Here is an 11,095-nt window from a genome sequence, read left to right on the forward strand (position 1 = left end):
AAACCTTTAGTACTGGCAGTTTAGAAACAAGACAAGGAATAGTTTCAAACCAAATAGTAATTATTTAAGTGATGAAATTTTCCAGTCAATTGGAAAATATGCTCCTCTCATAAAACTAAAATAAATTGTAGGTAGTGAGGGACATGAATCTAACTTCCAGATTTATAAAATTTCTTGAGCATTAATTTATTGACCCTCATTTCCTTCCTGACTCTTGCCACTGTAAAAACAACTTTTATTTCTCTCAATCCAAGATCTAGAAATTCCAGAACAAGATGTAATTCCAAGGCAAATACTTGCCTTTACTTTGATATATGTATTTGGTACTGCAAAAAGGTCAAATTAATAATTTCCTTATGCTAATAGCACTTAATCTCCTTCTTTTCTGTGTTTTTCCAAGCTCTCCATCTTTTTAGTGCATATTAAGGGAAATATGGTGCTGAGTTCTGTCATAATGGGACATACATGTTTCTAAAAACAACCATGCTATGAAAAATTGAATTAAAACCACAGAACTTGTGGAAAAAATGGGATGAGAGTATAATATATCATCATCCAGCATGATCTCAGGCAGAAATATCTTAGCCCTGAGCATCTCAGCTTGAAGATAAGTTTTCACCTAGGAATTTTTCTCTCCAGGTAATTCTCACCTTTGGACACAGCTCAATGACTCCATGGCTGTACTCCCATTGAGAAATCCATTTTTCACCTGCATCGTGTGGCCAGGTGATATTTTGTCATGTCTCCCCACCTTCCTGTAGCCCATTCATTCTATTAAGAGACGTGGCTGAAAGTTTGCATTTCAAACAGAAAAGGTGGCTTTTACTTAGTGTTTGGTTTCCCAACCCCGCTCTTCGAGAGGTAACAATCTGCTTAGGGAGTGGGCAGTTGGTTTCCAAAGAGTTACAGGATCTTTGGGAAACAGTCAGTTAATGACCCCTGAAAGAGGCAAGCAGAGAATGGAACTCGTATCCTGCCCCTTTCCCACAACTTCCTCTGTGAGGGGGCCTGCTGAGTTTTGAGAATCCTCAGTACAAGATGCGATGAGCCAGCAAAGAACAGATTTTAGCTGATAAAACGAATGAAGAATGTTGAAACTCATTAAACAGGAAACAATCAAGTCTACAGAAGACATTTTTAAGACAGTGGATAGAACCTTTGTTCAGACACATAAATGGGTTTTGAAAGTCAGGGAGTGAAGATCATGAACATCTCAGCCTTTGAGCCTGGGGAATTTAGGGTAGAGAAGGCGTGGATTGGGGCTTGGCTCTGTGATGCCAAATGGAAAGAAGACAGGTTTTGGAGACAGACAGATGTGTCTTCAATTCTGTCCTTTCCACGTTCTAATGGGAGACTTGGGCAAGTTCTTTAGTCTCTTGGAGTCTCCTACTTTGCTCATCCTTGTGGAGAGTAAAGAAGCTGATGTCTACGAAAGTACCTGTCCCAGTGTCTAACACAGGGTAGACGGTTGAGAAATGTTCGTTCCCCTTCCCTGTCCCTCTGTCTGTTTGGGGTTGGGGTGTGAGTACATTGCTTTTCCTTTGCAGGTGATTTGACTCTGTACAGCAGGTAGGGTGGTGGTGTGGACTAGAGAATTAGTGTCAAGGACTTACATATTAGGACTTTTATTAGACTGAAGAGTGAGAGAGAGGAGGCCTTCCAGTGTCCTTCTAGTGTTTTGGCCTGCTCACAAGATAGGAAAGGGGACAGGATTTCAGACCAAGGGATCTGCTTCAGGAATAAAAATTAAAATTGGATCTAGAATCTGGTGCAAGAAAATGAAGAACTTTGTATGGGATAACAATAATTTTCAGAGCAATGAATTATGGAGAAGATAAATTCCATCCTCAAACGATTTTAGTAACTTAATTCAACAATCCAAAGCAAGCTTCATGGAAGATTAGTGGTAAAAACACTTTGTTTGCTAAAACTGCTGAGAGTGTACAAAGGGGTCTATGGAGAGAAACGTCCCTATGCTCACATTACAGTTAAAAAAATAGACCATTGAGGTAGGTGACGTGAGCTGTGCATCGAGCCCTTCGACATCCCTGTCTCGGTTTCTCTATCTATAAAATGGTAGTAAAAGCATGATCCCTTTCCACATGCTCTTATGGGCTCAATAGTGTCCCCTGAAAATTCGTATTTCGAAGTCCTAACCCCTAGTACCTCAGAATGTGACTGTATTTGGAGACAGAATGTGACTGTAATTACCTAACAGAGGTAATTAAGTTAAAATGAGGTCATAAAGGTAGGGCCCTAATCCAGCATGAGTGATGTCCTCATAAGAAGGGGAAACTAGGACACAAACAAGTGCAGAGGGAAGACCATGTGAAGACACAGGGAGAGGATGGCCATCTACAAGCCAAGGAGAGAGGCCTCTGAGGAAACCAACCCTGTGACACTTGCATCTTGGACTTCTAGCCTTGAGTAATGAGAAAATAAATTTCTTTTTAAGCTACTCAGTCTGTGATATTTTGTCATGGCAGTCCTAGGAAACTAATACACATGCCCAGAGAACTTTTTTTTAAGACAATTTTTTTTAAGAGCAGTTTTAAATTCATAACAAAATTGAGAGGAAGGTACAGATTTCCCATATACTCCCTGCTCCTACACACTCACAGCCTCTTCCATTATCAACATCTCCCACCAGAGTGGTACATTTGTTACAACTAATGAACCTACATGGACACATCATCACCCAAAGTCCATAGTTTACGTTAGGGTTCACTCTTGGTGTAATACATTCTATGGATTTGGACAAACATGCAATGACATGTATCCATCATTATAGTATCATACAAAGTATGAAATATTAATAAAATAATATACCAATAATAAAGCAGATTTTATTGAAGACAAATCTAATCCAAATATTCATTGAAGCTTACTATTTACAAAAAGCATCAGACCACCTAGTAGAGTGGATATAGACATATAACATGCAATGCAGTACTGCAAAGTTGTCTGTGAAAATGGGCCACAATTTATATTCTCAAGGAAACTATCTTGAAAAAACCATTTTCAGTGGATACTGTGATGCACGGCTGAGACACTGTTTCTTCCAGGTGCCAGAAGTGTTGCTGGCCGATGGCTCACAGCCGAATTCCTCTCTAAGAATTGCCTTCCAAGGACTGAAGGAAGCTGCCTCTCTCCAGGTGATGCCAGAGTCACCTTGCATCTAAGGACTGAGTGATGCTGTGTATGGAGGCCCAGCCCCCTTGCTTAAATTTGCAACATTGCTGAAGGACCACCCCAGCTCCAGAGCTTCCTACGGGATCAGATGAGGCCTCTGTTGGCACTGCATCACAATTCAATCCTCCCCTCGCCCTCTCCTGCTGCTCTCAGACCCTCACAGCTGTTTCCAGGGACACTCTACAATAAACTTCATGCAAGCAGCACTCCATCTCAAGGTCTGTTTCAGAGCATGTGACCAATAGCACCATTCAGAGGCTACTATTTTTATTGATGCACACATGATATTCTTTGCTTAGAGTACGTTGAAGTATTTGCATGGTACTTTAAATCTTGCGCTATCCCGCTCTGTCCTGCCTGGGATACAACACTGTGTCCAGGGGATACACACCGTGTACACTAGCCACCATCAGTCACTTAGTAGCTGTTTCGGTTTTCAGTTCGACTGTTTCAGTATTGCAGTGCTTGTGTTCAATCACTTATTTTACTTGATAATGACCCCAAGCACAAGAGTAGCGATTCTGGCAATTTGGATAAGCCAAGAGAAGCTGTAAAGTGCTCCCTTTAAGTGAAAAGGTAAAAGTTCTTCACTTAAGGAAAGAAAAACAGTTGATGCTGAGGTTGCTAAGACCCATGATAACTTTTACTACAGTATATTGTTATAATAATTGTTCTATTTTATTATTAGTTATTGTAGTTAATCTCTTACTGTACCTAATTTATAAATTAAACTTTATCATAGGTATGTATGTGTAGGAAAAAATGTAGTCTATATAGGGTTAGATGTTGTCCGTAGTTTCAGGCATCCACTGGGGGTCTTAGAATGTATCCCCCATGGATAAGGGGGGACGATGGTATCAGAGGCGTGCCAATAAATGACCTTACACGCTGCTAGGACCTTGTAAAGGGTGAAGAGAAAGCACAGCTCCTGACCTTGAGTGTTGCCACCCAAGGTGATTTCACTTTGAGATGTGAGTGTTCACCTGAGAAGTGGGCAGCCAGTCCAGGAAGGAGCACTGAGGCCTGTATGAAAGCAGTCCAGTGTTCTTCTTGATTGTTGGAGTGACCACATAGTGAAGAAAAACAAAGAGAAACTCAGGCTCCAGACATGGCTATGAACTCAGACATCACTTGAGCGCTGCTAGTCATGTGACTCAGGGAAAGAGGAAGAGAGAAGGTTGGTTGCAATCCTGAATCTCCAATTCCTCCATCTACTGTGGTCAGAGGCTCATAAAGAAGAACGACAGAGGGGATGCTTCAGACATTTCCCTTTCTCATGAGCACTTCTACGTGCAATAACATTCGTAGGGGGGAGCTAGAATTGGTGAACTGGGCTGGAACACATACCTGGGAGCTGCAAGGACAAGTTTCGTCTTTCTGGCCTAAGGCCATGTGTCTTGCTTGGTTTCTTTCCTTTCCAATCTTGACTCCCAAAAGGAACTCAAAGACAAGTGGCTCAAATATAAGCAAATATTTCTCTTTAGACCTTGGAGCAGTGGGCTAAGCTGCAGGCTCCCGGCTTCCTACTTCAGCTACTATTGGAGTCTAGTGAGGTCACCTCAGAACCAAGCTCTCTGCAGAGGATCTGTTCAACAGCCCTTGCCTCTCGGCCTCTGTCACTGTGATTCTGAAGCCTTTTACTTACCAGCTCGGCTCTGCCCAGTTCTGAGCTAATTCCAATCATTTTGGGGAGCATGCTCAGGGCTTCATACACGCCAGGGATTCGGGCATGGGATTTGTGGCCACCCATCTGGTTTAGGTGAACTGAGGATGAGTCCTGAGTCCTGGGGATCTTCAGCCTGTTGCAGGTTCCTTTATTTCCTATATTGACAGGGTCTGGTTTCCCGAACACCTGTTGTGCTGTGCCCTGTTCTGAGGGCCACCTTACAGGACCAGAGCCCTAATTCCCCCTCTGGACAGCTTCATCCTTGGAGGCTGTTCCATGTCCTGGCTGGAGCCCTGTTCCTTTGGTCAGCCCCTTGGGATCGATTGTCACCACCTACCCATGTTCCGGCCGCTGCACCCTGTGCAGTATCCCAGACCTCTTGGACAGTGCTCGTTGTCATGGTCAAGCTCAGCTACCCAGCCCCTCTGGACTCTGGGAGTCAGGTAGCTACTGACTCCCTGTGGGACCAGTCTGACAGCTTTGCTTCCTCTCCTTCCTCGTCAGCTTCTGCTGAGGTCTCAGAATACTTCAAGGAAGAGCTGCTTCTTCCTTCTAATCCCCGTCTTTACCATCCCACGTCCATAGGATATACTTTTCTCTGTTGGATTTCACAAGTTTCTGCTGTCTTCACTATATTAAAACTGAGCCTTGTCCAGCAGTGGCTCTATGTAGGCTTTGGTCTGATGTCAGCCAGTTAGGAATGGGTGGCACCCAGACTTGCTAAGAGCTGGATCTTTGTAGCTGTGAGAGCTTCTCCCATGACTCATTTATCAAGAAGGGTTTCATTCGATTCTCCATAGCTCATGGAAGACTTGTTAGCTTTGTGTTTATTTTTTTATTTCTTTTTGCATAATCAACACCTCAGAAGCATGAGAAAGAGAGAGAGAATGAGAGAGAGAGAGATTGACTGCAATTGTGGAAAAGCTTTCCTAAGCCTTGTCCTATTTTGTAGCCAATACTGCCATAACACCTTTAGAACCTCCTTAGTGTCTTCCTACACTGCTATGAAATCCCCGTAGAGGGCAGAGAATCAAGTCATGATCAACTTTGGGTAAATCTAATAGTTACTTCTTTCCTATGCTGGAGAGGGCAGTGTTACAGGTGGCTCACAAAGTAGCACCCAGCCCCCAAGTCAGAGAGCCACACTATCATTAATCTCAGTAAATAACTCTCCTTGAGCTTGTCTTTGGGCATCAAATGCTAATACCTCACCTCAAACGATAATCCTGATACTCACATTTTCATTTTTTCTTCTTACTTAGTATTAGTGGGGCAATTGTAGAATGTATAGGATTAAGACTTACGCAGTATGGGGCTGTATACTTCACATTTTTAAGTTTATGGGCATTAGATTGGTACTCCCCAAAGAAACTTCTTGACTTAATGGCTGATATTTATTGACCAGTAGAAAAATGGAAAAAATGCACATAAAAACCAATATTTCTTTCCATGGAGAAGAGGGTAAAGGCTATGGAACAAAAATTGGAACTAGTTAGTGACTGAGGATCAACATTCAGATTTTCTAACTAGTACAAAGCTTTCTCCAGTATATCATTTTTCATTTAGCATGCCAATGTGATTGAGTAGCTTCGAAAAAAAATTGAGATATATGGTTTGGTAGTTCTTTCTGGTTATCTATCTGTCCATCTATTATATATCTACATCTAATACACATACAGTTTCAAGCCATATACTCAAGTGTACGAGAAATAGATTTTAAAAATATTGCAACTTAATCTTCATTTTGAGCTTTGCTTTGTCTTAAGCCAAAAATATTATTGCTATATATTATACATAATTTATGTATGTCTTATAAACTAATATATAATAATTTTATATATTATATTAACATAATAATGTTATATATTTAAATTATGTGTACACATATGAATACATTTATCTATTTCAAGTCCATTCAAAGTAAACTTATTCCCTCCGGGTCAATTTCAATCAGTTTAGGATATATCCTCCTTATCTCATCACCACTCTTATCTTCCTGAGATTGCATTTAAGTTCTAGGAACTTCCTTAAGCTTCATGCATCAATGGAAAGAAGATTATGACTCCTTGGGCATTCTCTATCATATCTTGGCGTCTACTGTGTACCATCTGGTCCTTGGGTACAGTCATCGCTCTATGCTGGTATCTGCTGAGATTTCTGAATATATAAGGTCCTTGGCCATATGGCTTTCCCACTTTCTTTCTCCTTTTCTCTTTCCCCTAGTTTTGTTCCCTTTTCTTGGGTGTGTGAAGAGGATTCAGCTGTTATTCTGTGACTCTCTGAAGTTATGGGAAACATGGTGAGACTGCCTTATCCTTCTCTTCTGACAACCTCATAGCCGTGTCCATTCTACTCTCCCTGCCAGTATAGCATGGAGAATGTTCACAGGGCTTTCATCTTCCAAAATTCCAGGTAGGAGTGTGGACACATTTTCTCTTTTCCTGGACCCCTAAATGTGTCATCTGCTTCCTCCCTACAATCTTTGCCTACCTGGGATCTAACCTCAGGGCCTAGGACCTGTCTCAGACACCTTCAGCAACAGCAAATGATCTTCCTACCTCTCTATCTCCTTTCTCTTCTACAGCTAGGAGAATCCTAATCTGTTCTGTGGGTAGAAAAATCCATTTTGAAATTGGAAAAAAATTCTTCAAGTACAATTTTAAACACAAGATTTAAAGTATTAAATCTTTCTCTCTTACCCACAGACTAAGGTTTTTGAAACTAAAAAGCTAGGAATTTGATGTTTGATTCCATGGTAATGATTTTAGCTTAACCTGATGTCCATTTCATGTCTATAAACCCAACTAGGGTGAAGGAAAAGGTCAAGAAGTTAAAAAGGGTTCGCATGTGTGGAAAACATTGATTAGCGACTCACATTTATCTGATTGTCCATCCATCCATCCGTCCATCCATCCATCCATTTATTTAGCTCTGAATATTCCAGAAAAAATGTTGAAGATGCTTTTTGACTTGGGCATGACTGGGGAAAAAGTTAAAAATCAAGACATATTAAAAGTTCCAGAACATATGGTAGCTGTGGTAGGCAGAATAACGGTCCCAAAGGTGTACATGTCCTGTACCCTGAAACCTGAGAATATGTTTGGTTACCTGGCAAGGGGGTATCAAGGTTGAGGATAGAATTAAATTTGCCAATCAGCTGAACTGAGATGGGAAGATCATCCTGGATTATCCAGATGGACCAATTTAATTACAAGAGTTCCTGTAAGTGGAAAGGGGAGGTCAGAATCAGAGATTTGAAGATGCTATGCTGTTGGCTTCGAGGATAGGGGAAAGAGTTATAAGACAAGGAATATATGCAGCCTCTACAAGCTGGAAAAGGCAAGGAAATGGGTTCTCCTTTAGAATCTCCAGAAGGAACGTAGCCTTGCTGATGCCTTGATTTTAATGCACTGAGACCCATTTTGGACCTCTGACCCGCAGCACTGTAATATAATACATTGTATTGTTTTAAGCCAATACATTTGTAGTCATTTGTTACGGCAGTGATAGGAAAGCAATACAGTGGCTGTAACTATATAGTCATAAATAATTCACTGGCAAATTAATTCAAAACTTGGCAAACCAACAGTACGTACAATTCATTTGAGTAAATTAAACACTTAGGTGCCACCTGGTGGCTGAAATCCTATAGTGAATGACTTGGAATGACATCAATTTATAGCTATTTCCTAAAATGAGTAGAAGCACTTCAAACATGTGCTTCGAACATAACACTACGCTTATTGTTTGTGATCAAATGATTAAAGAAATACTGAACAATTCATATGGATTACCAAATAATACAGTGGAAAAAGAAGCTCAACTTATAAACATTCAGGAATATAGCATTTTATTGCAAGGACACATGGCAGAAAATAGGCAGCCGGTGAGACCCACCTAGGAGGTGTTAGCCAGTGATGGCGGAAGCAGGTGGTTTGGGGGAATTTTCACTCCATGCAAACCTTACTCCATAAAGTCTATCAGACCTCTACTCTGCCCATATTAATTGTGGACAATTAGCATTTTCTCAACCTCATATAAAGTATAGTGAAAATATAGCATTGTTTCATCCAGAAAGCACTCTTAAACCTTTCCTATACAGAAAATTTGTGCCCCGTCTGGGCATATATGGCCTACTCAAAAGGCAAGGTACCTCACACCCATTAGGATGCCTACTGTCAAAAAAACCAGAAAAAATCAAGTGTTCTTGGGGATGTGGAGAAGTTGGAACCCTGTGCTTTGTTGGAGGGAATGTAAAATGGTGCAATTGCTATGGGAAATAATATGGATGTTCCTCAAAAAATTAAAAATAGAACTACCATATGATCCAGCAATTCCACTTCTGGGCATCTACGCTAAAGAATTGAAAACAGGGTCTCGAAGAGATATCTGTACATCCGTGTGCATGACAGCATTATTCACAATAGCCAAGAGGTGGAAGCAACCCAAATGTTTATTGATGGGTAAATGGGAAAGCAAAATGTAGCATATATACACAAAGGATTACTATGCAGCCTTAAGATGGAAGGAAATCCCCTTGTATGCTAAAACATGGATGAATCTTGATGACATTATGTTAAGTGAGATACACCAGTCACAAAAAAAGAATATTGTGTGATTCCACTTTTACGAGGTATCCAAGGTAGTCAAATTCATAGAAATAGAAAATAGAAAGGGGCTGAGGGAGGGAAAAAGGGGAGTTATTATTTAATGGATATAGAGTTTCAGTTTTGCAAGATGAAAAAATTCTGGAGATCTGTTTCACAACAATGTAAATATACTTAACCCTATAGAAGCATACACTTAAAAAATGGTTAAGATGATAAATGTTATGATATGTGTTTTTTAATACAATGCAAAAAAGAGCAAGGTAGTGGAGCACACACAATACAGGATAAAGGATGACAATCAACCTCCCACAGGCCCTGTGGGTCTCTAGTCGAGGCTCCATGACGGTCCCCGTAGACTGGAGAGGTAGGCTGCTGTCTGTGGCGTTTGAACAGGGCCTACAGCTCAGATCCTGCGCCTTATTCAGATTGTCCCAAGAATTGGCTCCCTTTTGCCATTTTTGTATGACTCAACTACAAAAGCGCAGATTTAACCCTTCCATCCTCTAACCTGATTTTCTGCTAATCATTGAAAAAGTCTAATTCTCCCATCAGCTATGAGTCGCTCCTGTTGGTATAAAGATATGGTCCCACTATGCTTTGATCTTTCCATCACAGTTTTTCAAGTTATTTACGACTTTATAATATATCTAAGTCTAGAGGCTGAACTTAATCACATAACCAATTTTAAGGGAACCTTTCAGGACTTGAACTAACAATTATCTTAGGCTTTTCACTAGCCTGCAACATTCCTATGTTAGCTCTCCAGAAACATAGCAAGTGGAGGTAAAGAGCATGTGCATGAAGTAAGAGAATGTAGATTTAGTCCTGGTTCCGCTGGTGCCTGCTGTGTAACATTGGGGACCTCAATTAACTAATTAGTTATTAACAAATTAGCTAAGAACTACCTAATTGGTCTTTCTGATTTGGTTCTTGTCCTCTTACAGTCTAATTGTCAACAAATTAATCTCAGTGATGTCAAAAAATTGAACAATGTTTTGCCTTATGTTTACTTTTTTTTTTTTTGGTGAGGAAGATTTATTTGCCCTGAGCTGAAACCCGTTGCCAATCCTCCTGTTTTTTTGCTTGAGGAAGTTTAGCCTTGAGCCAACATTTGTGCCAATCTTCTTCTGCTTTTTATGTGGGATGCCTCCACAGCATGGCTGATGAGTGGAGTAGGCCTGCACCTGGGATCTGAACCTGTGATGCCCAGGCCACCAAAGCAGAGTGCAGGGAGCTTTAACCACTCAGCCACAGGGCCAGCTCCCATGTTTACGTTTTTGAAGATTTTCTTTGAAGGGAGAGTTTTCCCTGAACTAACATCTGCTGCCAATGTTCCTCTTTCTTTTCCCCCTTCCCAAAGGCCTAGAGCATGGTTGTATATCCTAGTTGTAAGTCCTTCCAGTTCTTCTGTGTAGGCTACCCTACAGCATGGCAACTGACAGATAGGTAGCGTAGTTCCACGACTGAGAAATCAACCTGGGCCACTGAAGCCGTGAGAGTGCCAAACTTCATCCACTAGGCCATCACGTCTGGCTCTTGAAGTTTTGTTGAAAGAAGTTCTTTTGTACCCATAGATCATGAAGATGTTCTCCTACATTCAGCTATTTTTTTTAATTTAATTTTATTT

Source organism: Equus caballus, chromosome 20 (genome assembly GCF_041296265.1).
Source record: "Equus caballus isolate H_3958 breed thoroughbred chromosome 20, TB-T2T, whole genome shotgun sequence".
Taxonomy (NCBI): domain Eukaryota; kingdom Metazoa; phylum Chordata; class Mammalia; order Perissodactyla; family Equidae; genus Equus; species Equus caballus.